General features: G+C 40.1%; 1 long non-coding RNA gene across 3 annotated transcripts in view; it reads left to right on the top strand.

Annotated features, from left to right (window-relative positions):
- The window catches only part of LOC120380353, a 53,251-nt gene extending 40,088 nt beyond the window's left edge, over positions 1-13,163 (top strand). The window contains exons 4-5 of one of the 3 annotated variants that reach the window (XR_005587734.1): positions 7,970-8,115; positions 12,972-13,163. This is a non-coding gene — a long non-coding RNA (uncharacterized LOC120380353). Of the gene's footprint in view, positions 1-7,964; positions 8,116-12,971 lie in introns of all 3 variants that reach the window. The other 2 variants (XR_005587733.1, XR_005587735.1) reach the window with 2 other exon arrangements.
- The last annotated feature ends 1,406 nt before the right edge of the window (positions 13,164-14,569 follow it).

Raw genomic sequence — 14,569 nt, 5'->3', positions numbered from 1 at the left:
TGGACAGGCATGTCTCCAGTCCATTGGGGAAGTGCTGCCTGGTCCTATCCTGAGGCTCCACCACTTAACCCAGGCACAGTGATTTCAGCTTTATTTAATGGGTAGATAGGAGAGGCCTCCCCAAAGTTCACTCAGCTTTCCTGCTGTCCTCTGCAGCTTCAGCAAAGAGTGCTCTCTAGATCGCACTGTGTGAAAGAAGCACTTCTCAGCAGCACAAGAAGTTCAGTGAAAGGAAACCACTAGCATATAGGACCTTTGAGCAGCATCCTTGCCACAAAGGATATCCCATCTTTCAGTTCAGTTCCATATCCAGCCAATTCTGAGTTGGTGTACAGTTTTGGTGATCCCAAAGTGTCACTGGAGGTATACTGTGTAGAAAGCTTATGCAAATGAAGCTCTATCTGTAAATGTACTTTCCACCTATTGACCAATAGATCAGGGCAGAGAGCTCCTTGCTCTCTGGAGCATCTGTCCATCTGGAGTTCTGGGTAAACAGTTTATGCAGATGAAACAGCTGTGTGAGTGTTCTCTCCTCTGTTCACCAATAGATGGAAGCAGAGAGCTCCTTACCCTCTAAACCTTCTTGCCATAGCCTTAGATTATGAACATCTAAGTATGAGAGTGAGGTTAATATTGGGGGAAACCCAAGTAAGGAGGTGGGTTTTGAACTTAGCTCTGACTGTAGTAAAGCTATTTGTCACTAACACTACAACCAGGGTCCAGATCAAAAAGGGTGTCTCCTTTTGTCAATAAAGAGTACAAACTGCATCAGGATTCCATCATGCCCCAAAATAAATTACCCAATGTGGCAAAACATATCAAGAACATCCATGCAGCAGTCTGGGATACTGAAGGCCAAATGAGAGTTGAACCCCAGTATTAGAGCATCCCCATTAACATCAGTTGAGTATTCTTCATCCATTATAATCTGAACACACAGCAAATCATCCAGCAACTGCTGCTCTGTTCAAAGTAACAAATGATTTTTCTCAAGCTTTGGACAAGCAATTGGGTGCTATTATTGCATCTTTGTATGAATCATTTGAAATGATTGATTGGTTTGTTTTATCATTGACATTGCAGACTGAATTTTGCCCAACATTTGGTCTTTGTGTTAAATTTTATCAGTCACATGCACTTTAATTTGGTTCTGTAAATGGCCCCAAGTTCTTAGGTTTGGAAAGTGTAGGGGAATACCACAAGGGTCTGTTTTAGGCCCCCAGTTATTTCTATTTTTGCAAAATGAATAACTGACAGTAAATGAATATCATGCCAATGTTCAGATATACACAGATTATTGTAGCTGAGATTATTGAACCCAACATTCCAGGAAGTAACACACACACACCCTACAGCACATTTTGCATATATGCAACAAATGGTTTAATAATATTTAGGTGATGCTCAATGGAGGCTGTAGCCATGCTAATCTGATCTAACTAATTGATTATTTCTTTTGCTGTTGCCTTTTGAAACGGATCTAAATTGGGATAAGTCATTGAGTCATTCTTGGACCCACAGGAGGCCTAAGGCCTGATTGTTCAAATAACATTCCTACCACTCATGATAGGAGAAAGGTGTGGCAGCCTGGGTTTCCTCAGTACTTAGCCCAGCAGGGGAAATGTGTCTACATGAACAGATAAGTGGGCCAGGCCCACTGCACTCCTTTTCTTTTGCACACATGGAGTCCTGTGCTGGGTTGATGATGGCAGGCCTATCCCCTCCAGAGCAATGGCTCTTGTAGTTAACACCCCATTGAGATGTATGGAGCAGTTCAAACCACTCAGAAATATTGGGTGACATTCTGCATACGTTAAATTCAATGACAAAACTCCCATCAACTTGAAAAAGGGCCAGGATTTCACCCCTTGTTTCAGGCTGTCTGCAGGTTCAGGCAGACATCTCTGCATCAGTAATACCACTCGGGTTCCATAACCAGGAGGGCAAGAAATGGTCTTTATTTTTAAATAACAGCTGAGATTCTGGTGTGATCACATGACTCTAGCCGCCAAGATCCTATGAGAAAGTAGGGCAAATCCTGAAGTCCATTCAGTTTTTACTGAGTTAGAGATAGAATCATAGAATGTCAGGGTTGGAAGGGACCTCAGGAGGTCATCTAGTCTAACCCCCTGCTCAAACCAGGTTCCTACAAAGGCAAAATTCTCACTGAATTAATAACTTATAAATCAAATATAATATTTAACCCATGGAAGTAAATGAAACTTTTGCCTCAGTAAGGACCTCAGTTTGCTTTACATCTCATGGTGGCTCATATCAAGCAAAAGTTATTATATCAAGTAGAAATAATGACAAAGTAATAGTATTATCTCTTCTGAGGCCATTTTAATCTAGTGAACTGTTAGGAACTAATGATGCCTTAGAAGGCAACACTGCAATATTGTTTTTGTCTCTGAAGTAACCTGGACTCTTGAGAAATCTTATGTATAACAGCATTATTTTATTTACCATCTGCTTCTAGAACTTATGTTTGTTATAATTTATATCAAAATGTTCAGGCCATCACACCCCATAGTACATTAGATCATCGACTGTTTTGAGATGTTAAATGCAAGAGTGGTTAACTTACACAACTATTTTCTTGTTTGTGTCTCCCCGACATCTACTTCTCTATGTCTGTTTCTCTACTTATAAGTATTTCTAGTGCACCTATTATCATATATCCTATTTGGGAAATACCATAGTATGTAGTCACTAATCCTAGGAATTCTGTGCGTACATAAAAACATACATAAGAAAGGCCAAACTGGGTCAGCCAATGGACCATTTAACCATGTCTTCCAACAGTATCCAGTGCCAGATGATTCAGAGGGAATGAACGGAACAGGGCAATTTTTGAGTGGTCCATCCGTGTCATTCAGTCACAGCTTCTGTCAGTCAGAGGTTTAGGGACACCCAGAACATGACCCTTCTGGCTAATAGCCATTGATGGCCCTATTCTGCATGAACTTATCTAATTCCTTTTTTGAACTGAGTTATACTTTTGGTCTTTGCAACATTCACACTGCTGGCCAGACCGTCAACTGGTGTAAATTAGCATATCTCCATTGACTTCAATGGATCTATGCCATTATGCTGGTTTACCCCACCTAAACATCTAGCCCTAAGATCTTCGGACGTATGAAATCTTCTTTCTGTTTTTATTTTAGTACTAAGATTTATTAAAATATTTTCTCATTCATAGCCCCTTCTGCATGGAATATTCTTCATTCTGATATCAAATATACAGCCCATTATCTTATTACTTTTAAAGCAAAAACATTTAGTTCACTTATACATTGTTTTGTTTATAAATCCTATTGTTTATATCTTCCAAGACCCTTTAAGCCAAAAAAAAAACACCATTATTGTGTGTCATTCTTAAGGGGCTCTCCTTTTAAAATGATGCATATGTACTATCCCTCTGGGTAAATAAAATGTTGCTGAAGTGGAAATGAGAACTGTAATTGATACACTTTAAGACTTTCTTCACTTACACCAACCAGTTATTATTTTACATGAATTGCATGGTTGATGTTTTCACCTGTCCAAATAGCAAAAGCAAGTCTCTACAAAAGAGTCAAAGTTAAATCTGAGCATGCATTCATGAGATTAACTGTACCGAAATTGAGCTGTTTGGTGGATGAAGAGCATTTACACTTGCATTCACTGTTGGGTCGTCAAACTGACAGCTTTTCTTTTGTTTGTAACTGCATTGCCTTCCATTAAATACCTCAGTAGAACAGAGGACAAAGGAATGTGTGGGTGAGGAACTGGACTAGAGTGCCTATAGATGAACGGCTAAATTCTGTTCACTTTATTCACATTAGCAATCCCATTGACATCAGTGGAACTGCTCATGTTTATAAGGCAAACAGAATTGGCCCATTAATGATTTAGAGAGAGATTTTAAATTAAAAGTTTTAAAAAGCCAAGGTGCACTAGAACCTAAAGTGTCATAATGAAGACAAGATCCTAGTTGTGTGTGGTGACATTCACCCTGTTCACAAGCAAAGGGTTTGAGTGGTGCACAGGGCATTGTTTTCAACTCTGCAGATGGACCCTCTAGGGATGAATTTTTCCCTAAATTCTCATTGCGTTATTTTAAACAATGCAGTGCAGAAGATGTGTCTCTTCCTAGAGCTGGTCAAAATATTTCTGTCAACAAATTTTTTGGCAAAAAATGGCTTTTCATCCAAAACAAAAAAAAATTGTCAAAAAACTAGAAACAGAATATTATCTGTCCAATAAAAATGTTTTGAATTTCAATTAAAAATGGTAAAATATTCCAAGATTTTGGTTTTCAAATACTGAACATTTTTACTGAAAACCAAAAATAATTACCAAAACAAACAAACACAATGATTTCTGGTTTGAGGAGTTTTTTGGAGGCGAAGGAGGAGGTCAAAAAAGAAAAAAGAAAAAGGATTTTTTATTTTTATTTTCCTGCAAAAAAAAAGGCATTTTTCAACCAGCTCTCCTTCCTATAGCTCCATGCCCCATTGACTTGCCATCCTCTTTCAAATTCAAAGGAACGCTATACTTTCTTCCTTAGCCTGTTCCACTGAATTCTCTCTTTCTGTTCTATTGTTTATTATTTAACTATAATTCTAAAGTATTTTAAGATATTGTTTCTCAAAACAATGCTATACAAAATAAGGGCCCAATCACTACTTGAATGAATTTGCAGGGTCAGGCCATCTACTTGTATTATACTTGTTCCAGAATTTAAATTCACTCAAATCCCTTCCCTATTTTCCCATTCTGACTCCTCTCCTTTCACCACACTCTCCTCCCTTCCTTTTCCTTCATGTTTATTTGAGAGTCCAGAACTCTCTTTGACTGGAAGGTGAGGGTAGCCCTCAATAGACTGGTCTTCCCCCTACCATGGAAGATCATGAAGGACCCATTTACCCTTCATGTCTCAGTCATTTAAATATTGAGAGGGTTGAGGTATTTCTGATGTTGCAGCAGGGTACTCCAGGCCAAGGAACACCCTTGTGGCACAGTAATACACATTTAATCAAAAGAGAATCAGGAACCATAAAATTACTAAATCTGATAGCAGGATAAAGGTATGGAATTCTCAAGCACAGTTAAAGCAGCTGCTACAGTGAACAGACCCCAGGGATGTACTTTGTTGCATTCCTGGCCTGACTTAAAGCCTTATGTTAACTCAGTTTTCAACCACAATAATTCTTTTACTTAGTCATTATTATAGCATTATACAATAAAAATGTACAGATGGTAGCTATCCTTCTTCTTTGCTGCCATTGTCATTGGCATGGCAGGCTATTATATTGTATGATTATATTCATTTCCATACGGTCACATTTGCAGTTTTCCTAACATACTATGTTTTAGTCATGCACATAACATATGGCACCAGTACAAAGCAACAGGGCCAGATAATAAAGTGCTTAGTCCATCCTTGCACAAACAAAATTCCTTCTCAACTCAGTGGGAGTTTTGCCTTAGTAAAAACTGCACAATTGGCAGAATTTGGCTCAATCGCTCTAAATCTGGATATTCATCAGATTACAATAAGTTACACGTGTGTCTAGGTTTCTAGAAACATACACAGTATTGTGCTATTTGAGAAACAGTATGTGATCATGCAATATCAAAATATTGTATAGCAATATGTATGTCTAAGGAGGCAGAGTTCAAGCTGTAGCTGAGCTTTGGAATTAACTGACTTTTGAGTTCTTAAATGTGCAACTGTAATATTCTGTTAACCTAGATTTTTGTATGGAATGTCATATATGTTTGTTTTGTTTCAATTTATGAAAAAAGGGATGGGGGAGGGAGAATAAATAGAAAAAGCTAAAGTCTCCAGGGCTTTGAAGCTCTCCTGGCTTGAGAAAAATTTCAGAGTGTCAATTCCATATTCTTTCACGAGGACACCACCAGAATGCATCCGTCCTTGACTAAAGACACCATACCTAATCACCCAGATTGAGGCCTCTTGAGTAATATAAAAAGGGAAATGAATTCCTTAATCATTATTTGGACATTAATCTATATATTAGTTTCAGAACTTGGAATCTGACTCCTATTTAGCACAATTAAACTAGTTGGCACTAGCAAAGTTTTTCCTCGAGTTTCGCCCCCAAAATTCCCCCTTAAGCAAAGACTCAGCAGTGAACATTTCTGAAAACAGCTATTGAAAATGGGGAGTTAGAAAGAAGACCTCTCGACAACCTTACCTATATGGGAGCTGCTACATCCTTCTGCAATATAGAGCCTTTCGTGCGGCTGTGAAGGCTAGGACTATAACAATGTTTAAAAGGGGACTGGATAAATTCATGGTGGCTAAGTCCATAAATGGCTATTAGCCAGGATGGGTAAGAATGGTGTCCCTAGCCTCTGTTCGTCAGAGGATGGAGATGGATGGCAGGAGAGAGATCACTTGATCATTGCCTGTTAGGTTCACTCCCTCAGGGGCACCTGGCATTGGCCACTGTCGGTAGACAGATACTGGGCTAGATGGACCTTTGGTCTGACCCGGTACGGCCTTTCTTATGTTCTTATGTTCTTATGTTAAGATCCTTTCCAAACTGTATATAAGACACATGGTTAACACCCATCAGCACTTCCAGCATCACAATGCCCCCTAGCACCACACAGGCCTGTGCTGGATCAATATAGGTTCAGAGCACAGAGAGCAACATACAACTTTACCTATTTTTTTCACAGATTACTATTTATTTTAACTAATCCCATGTGCCTCTTGGCCTGCAAATCTATATCATGTGTAGTTTAACCTCATTATAATTTGTATTATAGTAGCAAATGGAGACCTCAAACAAGGTTACAGCATCACTGTCATAGGCACCGGAAGAGATATGCTCACTGCTCCCAAAGAGTTTACAATCTATATAGACAAACAAAGGGAGAAAGGGTATTATCTCCACTTCCCAGAAGAGATTATGTACTTTGTGAAAGATCACATAAAACTATGTGGTACAGCCAGGAATTGAACCCTCACCACAGAGGCTGTGTGGGGGGTGGGGCATATGGGGTCACATGCCCCACAGATGTGCTGCTTGGCTTGTACTTAGCATGCTCAGTAATGCTGCTGATGCCAGCTGCCCTCACTTTGTTCCCCCAACCTCACCCCACTATCAGCAGGCACGGGTTGTCTCTGTCTCATCCAGTGCCTTACCGCCAAGGCTGTCCTTCAGGTGTGCAGAACATTTAAGGTGTTCAGATCCCACATTGATGGGAGAGATTTGATTAGATAACTTTGGTGAATAATAAAATCAGAGAACTTCTACTTTACCCCCAAATGAGTCCAAGACAAAACTCATTTAAAATATTCTGTGTTCGGATTTCATTTAAATGGGTAGGAGCTCATATAGCATTATTCAGAAAACTAGCTGCAAAACATCTCAGGTTTTCTCAGCACCTGCAAATGAACGGTAATGAAATAAACTATATAACTAATCTTGGAAAGATTAGATTTTTATCAACTGTGGATAAACATTGATTTCACTGTATTCACACAAACCAGCAAAACCTATTTCCATCAATAATCATTGAAATTTACAGATAGAGAAAGTAAGAAAAGTGCCGCTTGAGAACCTATTAGTCAAAATCCTGTGATTTAGACTTTTGAATTAGGCTTCTTACAAATGAACTAGCAAATGGTTAGTAAAAACAGGTATGATTTTTTAATTTAAGAATATTTACTTAGCCTCACCCCCCTATAATTTCACACAACTGTGAAAATTTAAATTATTAAAAATCTGAAAACCTAAAAATAAACATTATCCACTGTAATTATACAAAAAATAAAAATCTAATTCTGCCGAGCCTAAGTATAACATAAACAATTAAAAAAAGAAATATTTATGACTGAGAATAAGACTTGGGTTTGGGGTTGGGGTGGGTGGGTGTGTGCACGCGTGTGTTTGCTAATCAGGACTGCCTTTCTGTTCAAAGAATTAAATTTGCTTCCTCAGAGCAGGTGAGGAAGAGGAATGTGAAACAGAACGATCAGATTTCATTAGAAAACGTACAGAAGTAATGGAAGCAGTCATTACATTAATCCAGAAAAATTTCTTCAGAAAAAATTTACTTAAAGTCAGCAGGTGATAAAAGAGTGGACAAAAGGTGACAACAGAGTAATCTTCTCTTTCCTTTCCTTAAGCCTGTTGCAAAACCCACTATCCTTGTCTAGCAAAGCATTAGACTTTTTTTGTCTATATGACCAGCAGATCCAGTAAGTTCCCTTTTAACCCTTCAGCAGGTTGAGAGCAATTATGCTTCTTTTCCTTTAAAGCAGGGGCTACCAAACTTTGCCCATTTTAGGGCCACATTGGCAGCTTGCCAGGATCCTGACAGCCACACCTAATTTGTATAGATGGAAAAGACTGCATTTACCCTAATTTTTGGCATTGAGGTCCAGGCCTAAGAATCTATGGACCTGAACCAAATCTCACTGATGTCAGTGGAGAGACTTCCACTGACTTCAAAGATCTTTGAATCGGCTTTATAGTTCCCAGTGTCTGATATGCCATCTTGATCTGAGTGGCTACATCATCATATGCTGGGATTGGGTCATGCACATGTTTTAAAGATGAGGCTCGCAAGGGGTTGTATTGTAGGACTCCATGAGAAGCAGTTGGCCATGAGGCATGGGCTTCTTGAGTTAATAAATGATAAATTCATGGTGGCTAAGTCCATAAATGGCTATTAGCCAGGATGGGTAAGAATGGTGTCCCTAGCCTCTGTTCGTCAGAGGATGGAGATGGATGGCAGGAGAGAGATCACTTGATCATTGCCTGTTAGGTTCACTCCCTCAGGGGCACCTGGCATTGGCCACTGTCGGTAGACAGATACTGGGCTAGATGGACCTTTGGTCTGACCCGGTACGGCCTTTCTTATGTTCTTATGTTCTTAATCATTCACAGGTCCTGATTCTCCTCTCATATCCATTTTATACCAGGATAACTCTTTTGACTTTGCTGACATTACTCTTGATTTACAATTCTGTAAATGAAAGAAGAATAAGTCCCAACATCTTCAAAAGAGAAAGTTGGCAGAACCCACTGGCTTCAGGAGTTATATTTATAAAACCTCTGCTAAAAGTAGACTATCCTCTGACTTGAAACCACCTTATTCTTAAACAAACAATATCCTTAATCCAAACAAACTAACCTTTAACTTGGACCTTGTAACTAATTTGACAAAAGCAACTGTACCATCTAGGAATGTCTGTGACACATGAAGTTGGGGGGGGGGGGTTCTCCTCTAGTGTTCAATGGGTATTTGAGGAGATTTGCAGAGTAAATCTGTAAAACACTGATGCAATTTAAAGCTGTACATTTAAAGCTTCCACAAAGTAACATTCTCCCCAGCTATTCCCAAACTCCAACTCCTCGCTGAACTCTCATAGGATTATCGTCAGAGATTTAGGCATCTCAGAATAAAGGGGTTACTAGAACATTTCTAGCCTTGGGAGTTTCGTACTTCCCACTAAGAATATCCCAAGTGACACTTACTCCTTAGGATCTTTATTCTGGGATATTACAATCACTGTCCTGTCTGATTCATCCAGGATTAAGGGAAGCAATTCAAGTTTAGTAGTGCTAGGATGTGAAGGAAAATATATATATATATATATATATACAGACTATGTGAGCACTAAACTCAACTACTAACACAGTCAAAGCACTAACTATGCCCTAGAGCAGGGGTTCTCAACCTTTTTCTTTCTGAGCCCTCACCTCCCCCTTCCCCCAGCATGTTATTAAAAATTCCAAGTCCCACTTGTGCCACAACAACTGGTTTTCTGCATATAAAAGCCAGGGCTGGCGTTAAGGGGTAGCAAGCAGGGCAATTGCCCCAGGCTCCATGCCATAGGGCTCCCCATGAAGCTAAGTTGCTCAGGCTTCTGTTTCAGCCCTGGGTGGCAGGGCTCAGGGCCCCAGGCTTCAGCCCTGCATGGCAGGGCTTAGGCTTGCTGCTCTGGGCACTGGCTTGTTTAACGGTGGTCCTACTTGCTGGACCCCTTGAAACCTGCTCACAGCCCCCCAGGGGGCCCCAGATGCCACACACACACACCCCAGTTGAGAACCACTGCCCTCGAGCTACTCCCCAGTACTATATCCTGAACCATAATTCTCTAGGATCTTCACCCTTCCTATTCAGTTAATAGGCTACATAACAATCATATTCCCAAAGAAAACTTGTCTCCTCTTCGGCAGTGACAGAGGACTGCGCACATAGTAGGAATGGTTGGGTTGCATTGTGAGGGGGCTGACATATGCAGGACTTGATAAAGTTATTCAAGGGGTCCACAGGTCACTCATGGAGCCTCACTCTGTGGAAGCTTCCCACACAATGGGCTTGGAGATCGGGGAAGGAGCTACCTCGGGGGAAGAGTGGGCCCAGGACAACTGCTGCTATACAGATCCACCAATCATTGACCCTCTCATTTGTGGGAGGGGATAGGACTCCTTTCTGCCTGCAGCTTCTACATAAAATATACCTCAGCTTCCAGGCTGGGCTCCTCAGATTTACTGAGGGGTACAATACTTGGCAGTCAGTGAGAATTTCATTCCCTTCATGGCAAAATGCTACTTTCCTTAACTCAATTTTGAACCAATAAAGGCAAAAATGTTTATAAAATTGAGAGTCTCTGATTCAGTTTTTACTCCCATAGAGTTTCCCTGAGTTCAGACAAAGAGAAAACTGATTAAGGACTTCAGGATTTGTCTCCTTATGTCTTTGCAAAATGTTCTTTTTAATTAGCAGAGTGGACCCTGAAATGCTAAACATGCCTTTCACCAGTGGAAGAATAAATGTTTCCTTTTTTAAAAAATTAAATTGGAAATGGGATTAAAAATCGTTTGTGCTTTGTCTTTACCCTGAGAGGTCTAGGCTGAGGACAAATTTCAGATGAGCAAACTAAACACAAAAATGATTTGCAAAAAGGGCTTATCCCAGAGAGCTGAATTTTCTGTAGAACAAACAAGTGTGACATTTCTTAACAGGTGAGCTCAGACAGAGAGGCTGCAGAGGTCAAAGACACAAATGTTTTTTCATTGGCCTGTCTGCGTCCAAATGTTTAATTTCACACCAAAAATCCCAGCACATAGCCAGTCAGTTGCACTGAGTCATTTAAATGAAATAAGCAATTTTAAATCATTTGATCAGGCTAGCCAAAGTGAGTGGATTAAAAGGCATTTTAAAAAAGCTATTCAATGCCATTGAAGTGTCTTTTTCATGCCTCCAGTCTCCAGGACATGTCTTGGCATGTCAAAAGACTAGATGAAAACTCAAAGGATGAAATTCACTATTTAGGGGCTTAAGTGGAACTTAAGTGGTGCATAGACTTTGCATGCCCCTCTACACAGGGGTGAATTGCACTTGGAGAATAAGCTTTACATTGTAGTAAATATATTTCATTTATACTTTGTCATGAAGTTTCCTACATGCACTACCAAAGGCTCTTAGTTAATTTTCAAAAATGAATTTTCTATATAATCCACTTTTTTCCTAGTTCCTATATTGAATATTTGGCACTATACATATTAGAGAATAAATGCTGCATTTAGACTGTTATTTGACTCTGCCCTGTTTGGGGGGAATTCATTCTTAGCATGCCTCTCAAAGGCACGTCTTAGGATCATCCGTGATAGGCAGGTCTGCTTGATCCTGATTAAATTGAAGAAACAGGAGATTTTTAATAGGTACGCCAGCACCTAAGGACAACCCTCGTTTCAAGACAAGGCATGGTGTTTACACTCCTGTGGGCAGCCACTAAAGATTTCAGGCTGTCTCTGAAATATGGCCTTCTGTAAGGTGACTCTTACTGACCATTGCATAGCTGTTGTAGGAACTAATTAGTGTTTCCTTTGCAAGTTATACATTACATTATACAAATACTATACCTTTTGTGATGGAATTCTATAGTGTGGCATGCAATTTACTACCAGTTCAAATGGGAAATACCCATGTCTTTTAAAAAGGAAGTCCGGTGGCCATTAGGTGCAAGCAGAAGTGGCACACATGATGATGTGCATTGCAATGTTATTAATTGTAGATTATGGATTTAGCATGTCAGAATTGGACCCTAAATAGGCACCCCTTTGCCAAAGGACAGCTCTGAGGAGGTGATACGATACCATCCACAGGTGCTCACCGTCTGTAAACACCAAGGGCAAGGTCATGCCATTTCAGCATAGAGCTGATTAGGGACATGTACTCCCCAGCATAGCTGATAACAGGAAGGGACAGAGCCATGGTTCTACCTAATTTCCCCTCTCCCCTGCTCCATCTGGGGTGCCAAGTGCCTCTGGGGAAGTAATTTTGGAGGAGTCTGTGAACTCTGGAACTGAAATTCTGCCCAGAATTTATGTCATGCAAGTGACAGGACAGGGGGAGCCTTAGTTCCTCCTCTCCTACTGCACACCTGTGTCAGAGCTACTCAGAATCCAGCCCCAAGGAGGGAGAACAAGAACAGGTTGTAGGGATTAAAAATTTAAGTGAGATACTTAAAGATAATGTGGTGACATTAAGAGACATCTTAGCCTAAATAGCACGCAAAACTTCTAAGAGAAGGAGTGGAATTCATCCCTAACTTTCTGTGCAGTTCGTGGGTGGAATTTTAACAAGAGCCTTGGAAGTTCCCACCAAGGTTACCCAGCAAATCACTCTTTTATGTGACTGCTTGTATTTACTGTATTTGTTTTACTGGTATATTCTGTATTAGATTCAGAAAGGCAGCCCTAGCTACCAGACTGAGCAGTATCCATTAGTTAAATAGTCATAGGTCAGTGATTGTGCCATTTCCAAACAGTTCTGGCTTTGTCCTATCCCTCTATAATCCTAGCATTTGATGTCATGAAACGTAAGAAACAGAAAAATACCAAATGGCTCAATAGGTTGGTCGGTTTTGGATTTTCTTCTTCATTTCTCAGTCCTGCATTTTCACCATCTCCATTATTCTCCACCTTTTCCAGAAACAACTCTGAGCATCTCTTCCATGTGACAGAAAGGAACAGAAATGTAGAGTTGTTACAGCTGGGAGTTTTCAGTGAGATATCAAATGGCACAGTGAGGGGAAAAAGCAGCATAAAGCTATCCCAGCAAGTCTGTTCTGATTCAGACATAAATGTCTGAATTTCACACTATACAATATATAGAAAAACATCTCTGGGAATAAAATGTGGATGCCAAGTGAATTTTAATGCTTTTTTGTTGTTGTTTTTTCACATTTGGGGATACTTAAATGGAGCTGTATAAACAGTACAACTACAGCGTAGCATAATTAATCAGAAAATGTTTCTGGAAAGTTACACGGTATGCACAATATAACCTTATATGCTTTTCCAATGTACACATGTAGCACATGTACTGTACATACATGCTGCAGTTTTCTGATTCTGGTGTATGTATTCCAACTAACACACTAAATGCATTTGACATGACAGTAGTTGATAAGAAACATTTACATATCATTACTACATCACAATGTCTTAGAGACACAGTGATTTCTTAATCTAAGTACAAGGAATTATTGTTCTACATCATCTCAAATATCCTAATGTGGCAACGGATAAATGTCGACATTTTAAAAGCAACCACTGTACCAAGATGTTTCTATAATATTTTATCATCCCCATCTCAAACAACTCCATTAGCATCCTGTTCATTTCAAGATCCAGTTCTGAATTGCATTCTTTAAACTCTCTGAATGGGGCTGAATTTCACCCAGTGAGAATACATATTCCACATCTCAAAGTTTGTGGGTGGATCTTACCCTACAACAGCCCAGCCATGGTGCTGCAGCTGTGCTGCTGTATTTCAGTAGTGTAGATGCTTCCTACATTGAGAGAAGGGTTTGTTTTTTTCTATCGATGTAGACTCATAGACTTAAAGGCTAGAAGATCATAATGGTCCCTTCTGGTCTGACCTCCTGCACAATGCAGGCCACAGAATCTCACCCACCCACTCCTGTAACAAACCCCTGACCTATGTCTAAGCTACTGAAATCCTCATCTTGTGGTTTAAAGACTTGGAGGTAAAGAGAATCTTCCAGCAAGTGACCCATGCCCCACGCTGCAGAGGAAGGTGAAAAAACCCCAGGGCCTCTGCCAATCTGCCTTAGAGGAAAATTCCTTCCCGACCCCAGATATGGCAATCAGCTTAGCCCTGAGCATATGGGCAAGACTCACCAGCCAGACACCCCCAGGAAAGAATTCTCTGTAGTAACTCAGATCCCACCCTATCTAGTGTAGTCAATCCAGCTCTCTGGTAGCTAAGTTGAAGTAAGAATTCTAGCTGTGTTTACACAGAGTGTTAGGTAAACCATCACTCATCAGAAGGTACAATATTTTTAACAGCTCTTAGCAACGTAGCTAGGTCAATCTAATTTAAGTGTAGACCTGGCCTGGGTACTGCAGTAGAGAGTGGAAAGTGAGCAATGTATATTCACAGCGCTATCAACAAGAGAAAGCAGTAAAAGACGTTAGAATTATAAAATGGTTTAAGAAAAACATGTTGTTTCCCAAGGGAATAGAACTTTTATTTTTAGCCGGGTGTGGGTAAAGGTGATACT

This window comes from Mauremys reevesii, linkage group 1 (genome assembly GCF_016161935.1).
Source record: "Mauremys reevesii isolate NIE-2019 linkage group 1, ASM1616193v1, whole genome shotgun sequence".
Classification (NCBI taxonomy): domain Eukaryota; kingdom Metazoa; phylum Chordata; order Testudines; family Geoemydidae; genus Mauremys; species Mauremys reevesii.
The sequence above is the reverse complement of the archived record's forward strand: the minus strand, read 5'-3'. Positions and strand labels throughout refer to the sequence as shown.